General features: G+C 40.4%; 1 protein-coding gene across 9 annotated transcripts in view; it reads left to right on the plus strand.

Moving 5' to 3' along the window:
• CRBN (cereblon) overlaps window positions 1-14,804 on the plus strand; it is a 407,739-nt gene that overhangs the window by 226,025 nt on the left and 166,910 nt on the right. Inside the window, exon 2 of one of the 9 annotated variants that reach the window (XM_086366664.1) lies at window positions 1,908-2,060. The exons of 7 other annotated variants lie outside the window; for them this stretch is intronic. The gene's annotated coding sequence lies outside the window, so the exon portion shown is untranslated. The remainder of the gene's footprint in view (window positions 1-1,907; window positions 2,061-14,804) is intronic. One more of the 9 variants, XM_086366666.1, reaches the window with a different exon arrangement.

The raw sequence follows: 14,804 nt of genomic DNA on the forward strand, positions 1-14,804 counted from the left end.
ATTAGAAAGATTCATATCCTGGCTCAGCTACTTGCTCTCGTTCCTTGGGCAAGTGAGTATAAATGAAGAAAATAATGAAACCTTCCTGAGATTGAGATTATTATGGGAATTAAAAGGAACAATCCGTGTATGTAAAGGATTTATCATAGTGCCTAGCTCATAGTAAGCTTCTTACAAACATAAAATGTCAGCCTCATTACCATCATTTTCCATGATAAATTGGGGTGGGTGTTACTAGTTTCCTAAGGCTACCATAACAAATTACCACAAACTGAATGGCTTAAAACAACAGAGATTTATTATCTCACCAAATTTATTTTGGAGGCCAGAAGTCTAAAATCAACTTGTTGGCAGGGCATTGCTTATTCTGAATACTCAAGGGGGGAATCCTTCTTGCCTCTTCCTAGCTCCTGGTAGTTGCTGGAAATCTTTGCTTCCTTGGCTTGTAGCTCAGTTTTCCTAATTGCTGCCTCCATATTCACATGGAAAATTCTGAAAGAGATGGGAATACCAGACCACCTGACCTGCCTCTTGAGAAACCTATATGCAGGTCAGGAAGCAACAGTTAGAACTGGACATGGAACAACAGACTGGTTCCAAGTAGGAAAAGGAGTACGTCAAGGCTGTATATTGTCACCCTGCTTATTTAACCTATATGCAGAGTACATCATGAGAAACGCTGGGCTGGAAGAAGCACAAGCTGAAATTAAGATTGCCGGGAGAAATATCAATAACCTCAGATATGCAGATGACACCACCCTTATGGCAGAAAGTGAAGAGGAACTCAAAAGCCTCTTGATGAAAGTGAAAGAAGAGAGTGAAAAAGTTGGCTTAAAGCTCAACATTCAGAAAACGAAGATCATGGCATCTGGTCCCATCACTTCATGGCAAATAGATGGGGAAACAGGGGAAACAGTGTCAGACTTTATTTTTGGGGGCTCCAAAATCACTGCAGATGGTGATTGCAGCCATGAAATTAAAAGAAGCTTACTCCTTGGAAGGAAAGTTATGACCAACCTAGATAGCATATTCAAAAGCAGAGACATTACTTTGCCAACAAAGGTCCATCTAGTCAAGGCTATGGTTTTTCCGGTAGTCATGTATGGATGGATGTGAGAGTTGGACCGTGAAGAAGGCTGAGCACCGAAGAATTGATGCTTTTGAACTGTGGTGTTGGAGAAGACTCTTGAGAGTCCCTTGGACTGCAAGGAGATCCAACCAGTCCATTCTAAAGGAGATCAGTCCTGGGTGTTCATTGGAAGGACTGATTCTAAAGCTGAAACTCCAATACTTTGGCCACCTCCTGTGAAGAGTTGACTCATTGGAAAAGACCCTGATGTTGGGAGGGATTGGGGGCAGGAGGAGAAGGGGACGACAGAGGATGAGATGGCTGGATGGCATCACCGACACGATGGACATGAGTTTGAGTGAACTCCAGGAGTTGGTTATGGTCAGGGACAGTTGGTGATGGACAGATGCTGCAATTCATGGGATCGCAAAGAGTCAGACACAACTGAGTGGCTGAACTGAACTGAACTGAACTGAATTCACATGGTATTCTCCTTTCTGTATCTCCATGTCGCTTTCTTATAAGGACAGCACTTACTGAATGTAGGGTCAACCCTAATCCAGTATGATATCATCTTAACTAATTCAAAGTCCTATCTCCAAATAAGGAAATAAGTCACATTCTGGTGCTGTAGGTAGAAATCTGGAGGGACACTCTTCCATCCAAATATTCTTGTGGTAACTTCTTCATCTTCCCCACCACATTTCCACTCATATCTCATATATGTACTAGAACCTCCATATCATTCTAGAAACTTCCAACGCTATTGAGAGTTGAAATAGGAAGCATTGTCATCAATATTCGAAATTCAAAGAAGTTTTTCCCTTTTCATTTGTAGAATAAAAGAGTTAGAACTATGACTGTGAAATCCTTTCCAACTAGCCAAGTGTCAAATGATCTTTTCTTCACTCCAAATACCTGTGAGTATTCAGAGGGACGCTAATTTGAGTAGTGTTGATCAGTGTGAAAGGAACAGGATTGCAAATACCAGGTAAGCATTTTCAATTTGTTGATAAATGTGTGAAACTCCTATGGCAGGTGCAAGAGAAAGTGCCAATTAAAAATTAGCCGCCGTCCACATTTGTAGATTGTGTTGTTGACTCCAGCAGTTTGCTGGTGCCTATTAAAGCAGGAGCTGACAGGTAAATTTCCTCTGCTGGGCTCTTCTGTAGGTCAGGAAACAGTACTGCACAGCTTTTGGAATCCATCCAAACCATTTAATGAGTCCTTCCTTGGCTGTAGATGCTGTAATTCAACCCTCTTGCTTTGTTAAAAACTGTTGTTAAAAGTGTAAATGTGACTTTTGGTGATGTTCAGGAATCAGAGAAATACAAGCTTTCCATTGAAAGGGAAGGTAAAGGTTACCTGATCATTCTTGTCTTAAAGCTTGTATCCTTGCTACACTCTTGTTATTGTGTCACCTGAGATGCTGTAAGAAACTCACTTCTCTAGGGGTGGTTTGCTTTTCAGAAATGTCTTTCTGTTAATAGTTAGAATAAAGGAAATATGTTTTGATCTGGTTATGTCAGTCTCAACTCATTTTTAGGTATTTGAGCACCATCTTAAAGAATCTTGAAGTTCTGACAGCTGCAAGATTGTTGCCGTTTATACATTGCACCTCTCTAACATGTGTTGAGATTCTAGTTTGAGAGATTTTTACCTGCAATGTAGCTCCACCCTCAGGCATTGCTGGGGCTCTAACCAGCCTGTTGGGCTTCTCAGGTGGTTCAGTGGTTAAGAATCCACCTGCCAATGCAGGAAACGCAAGAGACGTGGGTTCAATTCCTGGGTCAGGAAGATCTGGCATAGGAAAGGGCAACCCACTCCAGTATTCTGGCCTGGAGAATTCCATAGACAGAGGAGTCCGGTGGGCTACAGTCCATGGGGTCACAAAGATTTGGACACGATTGAGCATGCACACATACGCCAGCCTGTTATGGAACACTTGTCCTCCAAATAGTGAACCTCACACCTTCTGAGAAGTGAGAAGCAGCTTCTAGTCAAAAGGCTAAATCTTTTAGATCATTAAGAGCAGTGATTCTCTTAACTTGAAAGTATTTATGAATTACCTCTGATATTGGTAAATTGCAAATTCTTTTTCTGGAGATAGAACCTGAGATTCTTTCTTTTTTTTTAATTGAAGTATAGTTGATTTACAATGTTGTATTAATTTCTGTTGTACAGCAGTGATTCAGTTTTATATATATATACACATTCTTTTTATATTCTTATACATTATAGTTTATCATCAGATCAGATCAGTCGCTCAGTCGTGTCTGACTCTTTGAGACCCCATAAATCGCCGCAGGCCACGCCTCCCTGTCCATCACCAACTTCCGGAGTTCACTTAGACTCAGGTCCATCGAGTCAGTGATGCCATCCAGCCATCTCATCCTCCGTCGTTCCCTTCTCCTCTTGCCCCCAGTCCCTCCCAGCATCAGAGTCTTTTCCAATGAGTCAACTCTTCGCATGAGGTGGCCAAAGTACTGAAGTTTCAGCTTTAGCATCATTCCTTCCAAAGAAATCCCAGGGCTGATCTCCTTCAGAGTGGACTGGCTGGATCTCCTTGCAGTCCAAGGGACTCTCAAGAGTCTTCTCCAACACCACAGTTCAAAAGCATCAATTCTTCGGCACTCAGCCTTCTTCACAATCCAACTCTCACATCCATACATGACCACAGGAAAAACCATAGCCTTGACTAGACGAATCTTTGTTGGCAAAGTAATGTCTCTGCTTTTGAATATGCTATCTAGGTTGGTCATAACTTTCTTTCCAAGGAGTAAGCGTCTTTTAATTTCATGGCTGCGGTCACCATCTGCAGTGATTTTGGAGCCCCAAAAATAAAGTCTGACACTGTTTCCACTGTTTCCCCATCTATTTCCCATGAAGTGGTGGGACCGGATGCCATGATCTTCGTTTTCTGAATGTTGAGCTTTATGCCAACTTTTTCACTCTCCACTTTCACCTTCATCAAGAGGCTTTTGAGTTCCTCTTCACTTTCTGCCATAAGGGTGGTGTCATCTGCATATCTGAGGTTATTGATATTTCTCCCGGCAATCTTGATTCCAGCTTGTGTTTCTTCCAGTCCAGCATTTCTCATGATGTACTCTGCATATAAGTTAAATAAACAGGGTGACAATATACAGCCTTGACATACTCCTCTTCCTATTTGGAACCAGTCTGTTGTTCCATGTCCAGTTCTAACTGTTGCTTCCTGACCTGCATACAAATTTCTCAAGAGGCAGATCAGGTGGTCTGGTATTCCCATCTCTTGAAGAATTTTCCATAGTTGATTGTGATCCACACAGTCAAAGGCTTTGGCATAGTCAATAAAGCAGAAATAGATGTTTTTCTGGAACTCTCTTGCTTTTTCCATGATCCAGCAGATGTTGGCAATTTGATCTCTGGTTCCTCTGCCTTTTCTAAAACCAGTTTGAACATCAGGAAGTTCACGGTTCACATATTGCTGAAGCCTGGCTTGGAGAATTTTGAGCATTACTTTACTAGCGTGTGAGATGAGTGCAATTGTGCAGTAGTTTGAGCATTATTTGGCATTGCCTTTCTTTAGGATTGGAATGAAAACTGACCTTTTCCAGCCCTGTGGCCACTGCTGAGTTTCCCAAATTTGCTGGCATATTGAGTGCAGCACTTTCACAGCATCATCTTTCAGGATTTGGAATAGCTCAACTGGAATGCTATCACCTCCACTAGCTTTGTTCATAGTGATGCTTCCTAAGGCTCACTTGACTTCACATTCCAGGATGTCTGGCTCTAGGTCTGTGATTATACCATCGTGATTATCTGGGTCATGAAGATCTTTTTTGTACAGTTCTTCTGTGTATTCTTGCCATCTCTTCTTAATATCTTCTGCTTCTATTAGGTCCATACCATTTCTGTCCTTTATTGAGCCCATCTTTGCATGAAATGTTCCTTTGGTATCTCTGATTTTCTTGAAGAGATCTCTAGTCTTTCCCATTCTGTTGTTTTCCTCTATTTCTTGGCATTGATCGCTGAAGAAGGCTTTCTTATCTCTTGTTGCTATTCTTTGGAACTCTGCATTCAGATGTTTATGTCTTTCCTTTTCTCCTTTGCTTTTCGCTTCTCTTCTTTTCACAGCTGTTTGTAAGCCCTCCCCAGACAGCCATTTTGCTTTTTTGCATTTCTTTTCTATGGGAATAGTCTTGATCCCTGTCTCCTGTACAGTGTCACGAACCTCATTGCATAGTTCATCAGGCACTCTTATCTATCAGATCTAGGCCCTTAAATCTATTTCTCACTTCCACTGTATAATCATAAGGGATTGGATTTAGGTCATACCTGAATGGTCTAGTGGTTTTCCCTACTTTCTTCAATTTAAGTCTGAATTTGGCAATAAGGAGTTCATGGTCTGAGCCACAGTCAGCTCCTGGTCTTGTTTTTGCTGACTATATAGAGCTTCTCCATCTTTGGCTGCAAAGAATATCATCAGTCTGATTTTGGTGTTGACCATCTGGTGATGTCCATGTGTAGAGTCTTCTCTTGTGTTGTTGGAAGAGAGTGTTTGTTATGACCAGTGCATTTTCTTGGCAAAAGTCTACTAGTCTTTGCCGTGCTTCATTCCATATTCCAAGGCCAAATTTTACTAAATATAGTTCTCTGTGTTATACAGTAGGACCTTGTTGTCCATATATTCCATATATAATAGCTTCCATTTACTACCCCCAACTTCCCACTCTACCACTCCTCCAGCTGCCTCCCCCTTCTCAACCACAGTCTGTTCTCTATGGGAGTCTGTTTCTGTTTCATAGATAAGTTCGTGTGTGTCATATTTTAGATTCCACATGTAAGTGATATGATATGGTAATTTCTGTTTCTGACTTACTTCACTTATATGGTAAGCTCTAGTTACATCCATGTTGTTTCAAATGACATTATTTTGTTCTTTTTCATAGCTGAGTAATATTTCATTGTGGTTATGTATAACATCTTCTTTATCCATTCATCTATTGATGGGTTTTTAAGTTGTTGCCATGTCTTGGCTATTGTGAACAGTGCTGCTTTGAACATAGGGGTGCATGTGTCTTTATGGATTAGCATTGTGTCTCAGTATATGCTCAGGAGTGGGACTGCTGGATCATATGGTGGTTCTAATCTTAGTTTTTTGTGGAACTCCCCATAGTGTTTTCCATAGTGGCTGTGCACTGTGGGCACTGCTATGTGCCCATCAGCAGTGTAAGAGGGTTCCCTTTTCTTCACATCCTCTTTAGCATTTGTTACTTACAGAGGTTTTGAAGTTAGCCATTCTGACCTGTGTAAGTTGGTGCCTCATTGTAGTTTTGATTTGCATTTATCTGATAATTAGCAATGTTGAGCTTACTGGCTTTTTTTCTTATTTGAAGAAATGTCTATTAGGTCTGCTGTCCTTTAGGTGTGTTTGGGTTGTTGTTGTTGTTATTGTTGTTTTTTGTATGAGATATTTGCATACTTTGCAAATTAAGCTGTTGTCAGTTGCATCATTTGAAAATTATTATGTTACCTTAACATTCTATAAAATATTATGGAAAAAGCAGACGAACTTTTGGCCAGCTCAAGTTTTTTTTTCGTCCATTAGTTTGTCTTTTCATTTTTCTTTTCTGTTTTTTGATGATTTCCTTTGCTGTGCAAATAGTTGCAAGCTTGATAAGGTCCCATTGGTTTATTTTTGCATTGATTTATATTGCCTTGAGAGACTGACCTGAGAAAACATTGGTATAATTTATGTCAGAATCTTCAGCCTATGATCTCTTCCAGGAGTTTATGCTAGCATGTCTTATATTTAAGTATTTAAGCCACTCTGAGTTTATTTTTATGTATGATGAGAGGTTGTATTCTTGGTTTATATGTAGCTGTCCAGCTTTCCTAATGCTGCTTGCTAAAGAGACTTTTTACCACTGAAAATTCTTGCCGCCTCTGTGAAAGATTAATTGACCATGGGTGTGTGGGTTTATTGCTGGGCTCTCTGTTCTGTTCCATGGATCCATACATGTCTGTTTTTGTGCTAGTACCATGCTGTTTTGATTACTATATCTTTGTGGTGTTGTCGACATCTGGGATGGTTATGGTTCCTACTTTGTTCTCTTTCTTCAGGATTCCTTTGGAAATTTGAAGATTTTAATGGCTCCATATAAATTTTAGGAGTACTTATTGTAACCAGTGAGAAATGTCATGGGTAATTTAATAGGAGTCACATTCAGTCTGTAGATTGCCTTGGGTAGTATGACCATCTTAACAATATTCTTCTAATCCAAGAGCATGAGATATCTTTCCATTACTTTAAATAATATTTAATTCCCTTTATTAATGTTTTATACTCCTTAGAGTATAAATCTTTCACCTCCTTTTTCAGGTTTATTTCTATGTATTTTATTTCAGAGGGTACAATTTTGAAAAGTGTTGTTTCCTGGCATTCCTTTTCTGATATTTCATTGTTTGTGTAAAGAAATGCAATCAATTTACATTTATTCATCTGTATCCTGCTACCTTGCTGAATTTGTTGATCAGTTCTAGTAGCTTTTTTGTGGAGTCTTTAGGGTTTTCTACAGATAGAATCATGTCATCTGTGTATAATGATAATTTTACCTTTTTCCTTCCAATTTGGGTACTTTTTATTTCTTTTTCTTGTCTTATTGCTGTGGCTAGGACTCCCAATACTGTGTTGAATGGAAAGGTGAGAGTGGGCATCCTTGTCTTAGTCCAGATTTTAGCATGAAGGCTTTCAGCTTTTCACCACTGAGTACTGTATTGGCATGGGTTTGTCATAAATGGAGCCATGCTCCCTCCATAGGCTCTAGAGAAAGATCTGTTCTGCCTCTTCCAGCTTCTGGTGGCCACTGGCATTCCATGGCTCTTGGGCGTGTCACTCCAGTCTCTGTAGCCACAGTCACATTGCCCTACTCTTCTGTTTGTTTGAAATCTCCCCTGCCTCGTTTTTATAAGGATATTAATGATTGCATTTAGGCTCTACCTTGATTATCCAGGACAATTTCCCCACTTAGAGATCCTTCATGTAATCACATCTGCAAAAATCCCTTTTCCATAAAAGATATGATTTATAGGTTGAAGGGATGAGGACTGCATACCTTTGGGGACCATTATGTGGCCTAGCACAATATTCCTTTTGCAAAATGCAAACCCCTGAATAGGTCTTTGGTAATGATAGCAAAAATTGTAGGTACAGGTAGATTCACATCAGACCTAGAACCCTGTTTCATTACTGACAGGAAGCCAGGGAGTTGCATGTTCTGAACACACTTAAGTTCTCAGGTAAAGATTGTCGAACAGAAAATTTCAAGGAGGAGAAGGCCTATTTCTGCTGTACTCGAGATAGCACTACTAACAGATTCATATTATCGGATAATAATTCTTATATTGAGTAGAAAACTGTTAAAGCTACGTTGTTGCATGATATTCATTTGGTCACACATTTATTATTCACATATCACTAATTCAGTGACATTTGTACTAGACATCATGTTAGGGGCAGTGAAGACCAGAGATATGTCACAATATAGCACCTGCACTCAGGATGCATATATAAGCAAGACAAAAGAACAAATTCAGCCACCAAAAGGTACTAGGTTTTTTTTTTTCTTTAAAGTATATGGAAAGTTTAGAAAACCATAGCAAACCTTCAAAGAAAAAAGGACCATGTCAATTCAAAACAGCCACTTAAGCATAGTACTGTGTGGCATTAATATTAAAATTCTGTTCATAGTATCTGTTGTTCATATCTTCAATTTTCAAAAGGCATCAATATTTTCTTCTTGACCAATGATTTAGAATGGGGAAATGTTATGGTCTAATAAAATGTACACTATCATATGCATCCTGGAAAGCAGGGTAGAAAAAAAGAATTTTTAAACATGATCTGAGTTATGCTCATATGCATGTTTATCAAACTCTGATAGGGCCCCCCTCCGCCTTTTAGTTTGATGCCTATAATTATTTAAGGTCTGCTAAACTCCAGTTCATCCTGAAAGCATGGAGAGTGTAATGTAATCGTCATCCAGCAGTAATTAACAATCCATCCTTTTGGAGATTCACTGTCCAAGTCTACTCACTGGATAATTGCAACACTTAACTCCTTGTACCTTTCTGGAGTCTTGAATAAGACGGTCTTACTTTCATTAGCATAAAACTTAAGCTAGATGGAGACATCCCAATGCTAAAAACTGAGGCAGATTTTTTTTTAAATAATAATAAAATGTGACTAACCAGCATCCACCATATTGACTAACTGATAATATTCCTTATGTTTTTTGAAGTATGTATGGGAAAGGTAGTGGCTCGGAATTTAGTCTTACTACTGAAAGACCCACCCAGGGCTGGATGTATAGAATCCAAGGGCAATTACAGGATGAGACACTGAAAATGTGAGAAATCTCTGACAGTTTGGGTTGTTTGTTCTGGTTTTTCATAGAGTAAAGCAATGTTAGAGGTCTTGAGCATGACACATCCAAAGACAAAGAACAGATTTAAAACCATTAGTTGGATTTTCTCTGATATGAATTCATATATTCAAGAGATATATAATGATAGTAATTGATGGATGATGGATAGATAGGTATTGCTGCTCATCTTCTTCCTGCGTGCCCTGTGCTGTGCTAAGCATTTAAGTGTGCAATTCTCATTTTATAGTTATAACAATATTACGAAGCAGGTTATTTTCATTTTATAGATTAAACAGAAAAACACAGCTTACCATGTAAATTGCCTGAGAAAGGTTAGAAAGTGAGGTTCCGGGGTTTAAATACAGGTAATGTCACTCAGGAGGCGAAGTTCTTGTGTATTCATTCAATCGATATTTATTAAGAACCTCCTATGTGTCAGGATCTGTGCTAGACTATTGACATAAAAAGCAAACGTGTAAATGGGGAAGGAGTTAAAAATCATGATAGCGTTGGGAGAGGAAAAGACCAGTATTGAGATGCAGAATGGGGATGGGTGTCTGTGCTGACAGGTAGTCAGATGAAGCCTCTCTGGCAATGTGCTTTTAAAGCTAAGATCTTAAAAATGAGAAAGAGTTAACCACAGAGAAGAAAATCCCAGATGATGGGAACAGTTTATGTAAACTCATGGGTCTGAGGAGGCTTCATGGAGGATAAGAAAAGGGAATTGTCCATGCCTTGGAAGATATTTAACAAGCACAGAGGGTTTTCTAGGTGAGCAGGACCTATTGAACAAAGACTTGGTAGGTGAGAAAAAAGTAAGTAGAATATTTTTACTTATAGAACTGTGGCTAGGACCTTCTCCCAAACACACAGTTCTATTGTAAAAGACTTTAAAGGATTGAAAGTCCTTTTAATGTTCTCAGGTTTGCACTGATATTGTGCTTTCTTCCTGTCTGTGTGTTGTAGGGGGAAAAGAGAGCTTCGTGTTACTGAAATACAACTAAAACGTCCATCTTCTAATTAGAGATCATAGTGGTCTACCCCACTGGCCCATGTGAGGACCATAGTGGAACAGAGCAGGTGGTTAGCTATGGAATCTGAGGTGGTAAAGCTTACATTCTCCCACACAAACCAGGTGCCCTGCTTGGACCCAGATGTGTCAAGATGGGAAGTTCCCGAGGGGAGATTTTAGTGCAATAGGGTTTTAAAAAGCAAGTAAACAAATGAGAGTTTAGGTCAGAAATCAGCAAATTCAGCCCAAGGACCGAATCCAGCCTACCATCTCGTTAGTTTACAGCTAGGAATATTTTTATATTTGTAATGGTTTGAAAACAAGTGACACATGAAGATGAAATGATATTCAGATTCACTATCAGTCAAGTTTCACTGGAATGCAGCCACATCCAAGGCTACTTTTGAGCTACAGTGGCAGAGTTGAGCAGTTGTGACAGAGGCCTTATGCATGCTGCACAGCTGGAAATATTTACTATAGCGCGTTTATGGAAAATCTTACTTAACTCCTGGTATAGGTAGTGGAGGGGCCATGAGAGTATCATGGAGGGTATTGTAACTCTGATTCAGAGATCAGGGATGTTTTTCTCAGGCTAAAGTTGGAGCTGGCAATTCGCGATGGAAATTGAGCTAGATATAACAAAATTCCAGAGATGAAAATAAGTTGTGTGTGTGTGTGTGTGTAGAGAAAAGAGTTTGCCAACCCCAAACATAAGCAGAGGTAAAGATAAGGCCATTCAGGATATAGCAGTGTCCCAACACCCCAACTGTACAGCCAACCCCTTCTCCCAAACAGTGTTGGTGACATCATATTGCCAAGGCTCAGTTCATTACCAAATAAGTGGGACAAGGATCAAAGGTTGTGAGTTCAGAGTTCAATCCTGGAGGCTATAGAGATCTGGGAAGGTTCCATAGAGAAGGAGAAAGAAGAAGAGAAAAAGGAAAGGCGGGAATGTGGAGCAAGCATTATTCCAGACTTTGAAAAATTTGAACAAGTAAATGGGGTTCCCAGATCATCAGAGCTACCAGAACAGACTCCAAGAAATCAGGCTATTTTAACTATTTGGAAACTCTTACCTCAAACACACGATCCCATCACACAGGATTTTACAGGATTTTAGACACTCTTACTTAACAGTGTTCTCCAGTTTGCAATGAATTTGTGCTTCATTGTTTTGTGAGTTGGGTTGGAAGCAGCCTAAATTAAACCCAGTCTTGTCATTTTCTCATAAAATACAAGAGCAGCACAATCCCACAGGCCCACATAAGGACCACAGTAGACAGAGCAGGTGATTTGCAGTTTTCAAACCATGAGGAAAATGCCCACAGTTCATGACTTATAATTAATAACTGCTCTGCATCTAGTCACTTAACTCAGGAATCGGGGAAGTTGAAAAGTCTCCATCTCCCCTTAGCTCTGGTATACCTATTAAGGTTAGGGATGAGCATGGCTAGTGTAGAAGTTAATTATGACTGCCAGAAGTTACTGAAAACCTCGTATTTTATTACACACACCTTAAACCTGAAATCAGTATAAACATCCAGACCTTTAGAGCATTCTGGAAAGTAGAAACAAATATCCTGAGGAGAAGGCATCCAACTCTGCCTATCTTTGCAAAGATGAGAATTCAGAGTTTCACCAAGCATCCCAGGGTGAGAAGGATCTCGGCCCCTGGCTGTGCAGCTGAGGAAGCTTCTTTCTCCCAGGTCCCTGGACTCCTCTCTTCATCTGCAACAGACATTCAGTTCTTTTTTTGTCATTCTTACATTGAGGGGAAGGTTTCAGGTTAATGCTGAAATATCTGTAAGACTTGCTAATCTCTCTTTTTATAAGGAAAAAAAAAAGTAGCCTTAAACTAAAGTCTAGCAAGTTTAGCAAGTGAATATGCAAATAATCTCACATCAAAGAATTCTTGTTTAGGATATGTATTATCCTGTATCCCACGCGGTATTTGTTACATATATCTGAAATTCAAACTTTAACTGAGCATCCTGCATTTTGTCAAGAAACCCTACTTCTGCAGGCAGTGGCCACTGAAAGTTTAGATTGTTTGGTTTTCATCATACTGACTACTGCTTTTCTGCATGTGGTGAGTTAGATTCTCGTTCAGCAGATACTCACTCTTTCCGCCCTCTCTGCTGCCTGGAGAGTTCTTTCCCCACCCCAGCAATGCTGGGATTGGTTGTGTGACTTGCTTTGGCCAGTGGAATGTGATCAGAAGTGTCCAGTGCCAGTTGCAAACCACAGGCAGCCTCTGTCCCTTTGTTCTAGGCCCCAGAATGACACGCGTGGAGCAGACCTGCACCCAGGAGCCTGATCAACGCAACTTGCTTAACCGACAAGAGCAGCCAGATGGCAGCCCCTCTGCGGTGCCATGCATGTGAGGGTAAACTCAGATTATTGCGAGCCACCGAGTTAGGCGAGGTTTAGCAACAAGATTATTGTGAACATTTATATACCTCCGGTTTAGGTAGTAACAAAAAGCTTTCTTTTCATATTAATATATTTTATATAAAAATTATGCATCAATTTAAATAAAAGTATTAAAAGATATCAGTTTAGATGTTACAGGAATATGTTAAAATTTGTGAAGGTGGAATTTAAATGATTGAGCTTTAAAGAATGCTTCACGTGAACTCCCAGATCTCTCCCAGTCTAGCCTTTTAGGCACAGCGGGCACAGTGGGGTGGAAGTGAAGTCAAACTCCTTTTCAGATGGGACCTGGACCTAGTCACAACTTAGACTGGGACTTGAACCCATGGGATGGGACTAACACCTACTGTCTTTTAATTGAAATCACTCATCCGATGTCAGAACTTATGAAACTCAGGATCTTTTGTTGCAGAAAGAATTCATTGTGAAGCAAATGATAGGCATTGAGTGAATTTATCAGCATAGGAGACTTGTGAGAGATATAAGCAGGCACGCAAGGGAACACATCCCTGAGAGCAAAGAGAGCTACATTTTTATACCCACAAAAAAGTGAGGAGGGAAGAAAACTACCTTCTTCCTCATTTTTGGACAGACATCATGGCTTACATCTTTAAAACATAGATATTTTATTGTATGTCACCACCCTTCTGCTTATATACATATGATTTAAACAGTGCCATGACAGTCCTGGTTGGATCATCTAGAGTCAAAGGAGAACTAATGATGTAAGCCGTGATGTCTGCCCCAAAATGAGGAAGATGGTGGTTTTCTCCCCTCCTCACTTTTCTGTGGTTATAAAAACGTAGCCCTCTTTGCTCCCAGGGATGTGCTCCTTTGCCTGTGGTTTTGGTATAATGTAGGCTTCCCTGATAGCTCGTGCAATGCAGGAGACCCCGGTTCCATTCCTGGGTTGCGCAGATTTGCTGGAGAAAAGATAGGCCACACACTCCAGTATTCTTGGGCTTCCCTGTGGCTCAGCTGGTAAAGAATCTGCCTGCAATGTGGGGGACCTGGGTTCAATCTCTGGGTTGGGAAGATCCCTTGGAGAAAGGAAAGGCTACCCACTCCAGTATTCTGGCCTAAAGAATTCCATTGATTCTATAGTCCATGGGGTTGCAGAGTCGGACATGACTCAGGGACTTTCACTTTCACTTGGTATAATGTCCTATTTCACCTATTTTTTCCCCTTGCACTTACATTCCTGTCTTGGCTACATGCAGAAATGCTAATCTTCAAGGGCCGTTGACTCTCTGACTTCATGTCACAAGATTCATGCCCCGTATCTTCTGTCTTGTGTTTTTAACTCTCAAAATGGTGGCTGAGCATGCCTGGCGCTTGAATGTACCTGGTCTTCCTTCAGGGAGTATGGATTGTTGCTAGGTTACTGGTTTCTTTTCTTGAGTGGTCATTAGCTTATAATGGTCTCTCAAACTCGTTCAAAACTCTTTCTGTATTTAATCCCTAGTTGAATTTTTAAACTCACTGTTTAATTAACCTACTCTATCCCTGTCAGAAGGACCTTGAAACTTGCAGTGAGATGGGTCTTAGCTTTCATTCTGGCTCTTACTCCACCTGTGTAACCCTACTACTACTACTACTAAGTCACTTCAATCGTGTCTGACTCTGTGTGACCCATAGATGGCAGCCCATGAGGCTCCCCCGTCCCTGGGATTCTCCAGGCAAGAACACTGGAGTAGGTTGCCATTTCCTTCTCCAATGCATCAAAGTGAAAAGTGAAAGTGAAGTTGCTCAGTCGTGTTCAACTCTTCTCGACCCCATGGACTGCAGCCTACCAGGCTCCTCCATCCATGGGATTTTCCAGGCAAGAGTACTGAGGTGGGGTGCCATTGTGTAACCCTAGGAAGTCACTAAGTGACTTGGG

This window comes from Bos grunniens, chromosome 22, assembly GCF_055505025.1.
Source record: "Bos grunniens cultivar Pamir isolate PY7600 chromosome 22, Bosgru_T2T1.0, whole genome shotgun sequence".
Classification (NCBI taxonomy): domain Eukaryota; kingdom Metazoa; phylum Chordata; class Mammalia; order Artiodactyla; family Bovidae; genus Bos; species Bos grunniens.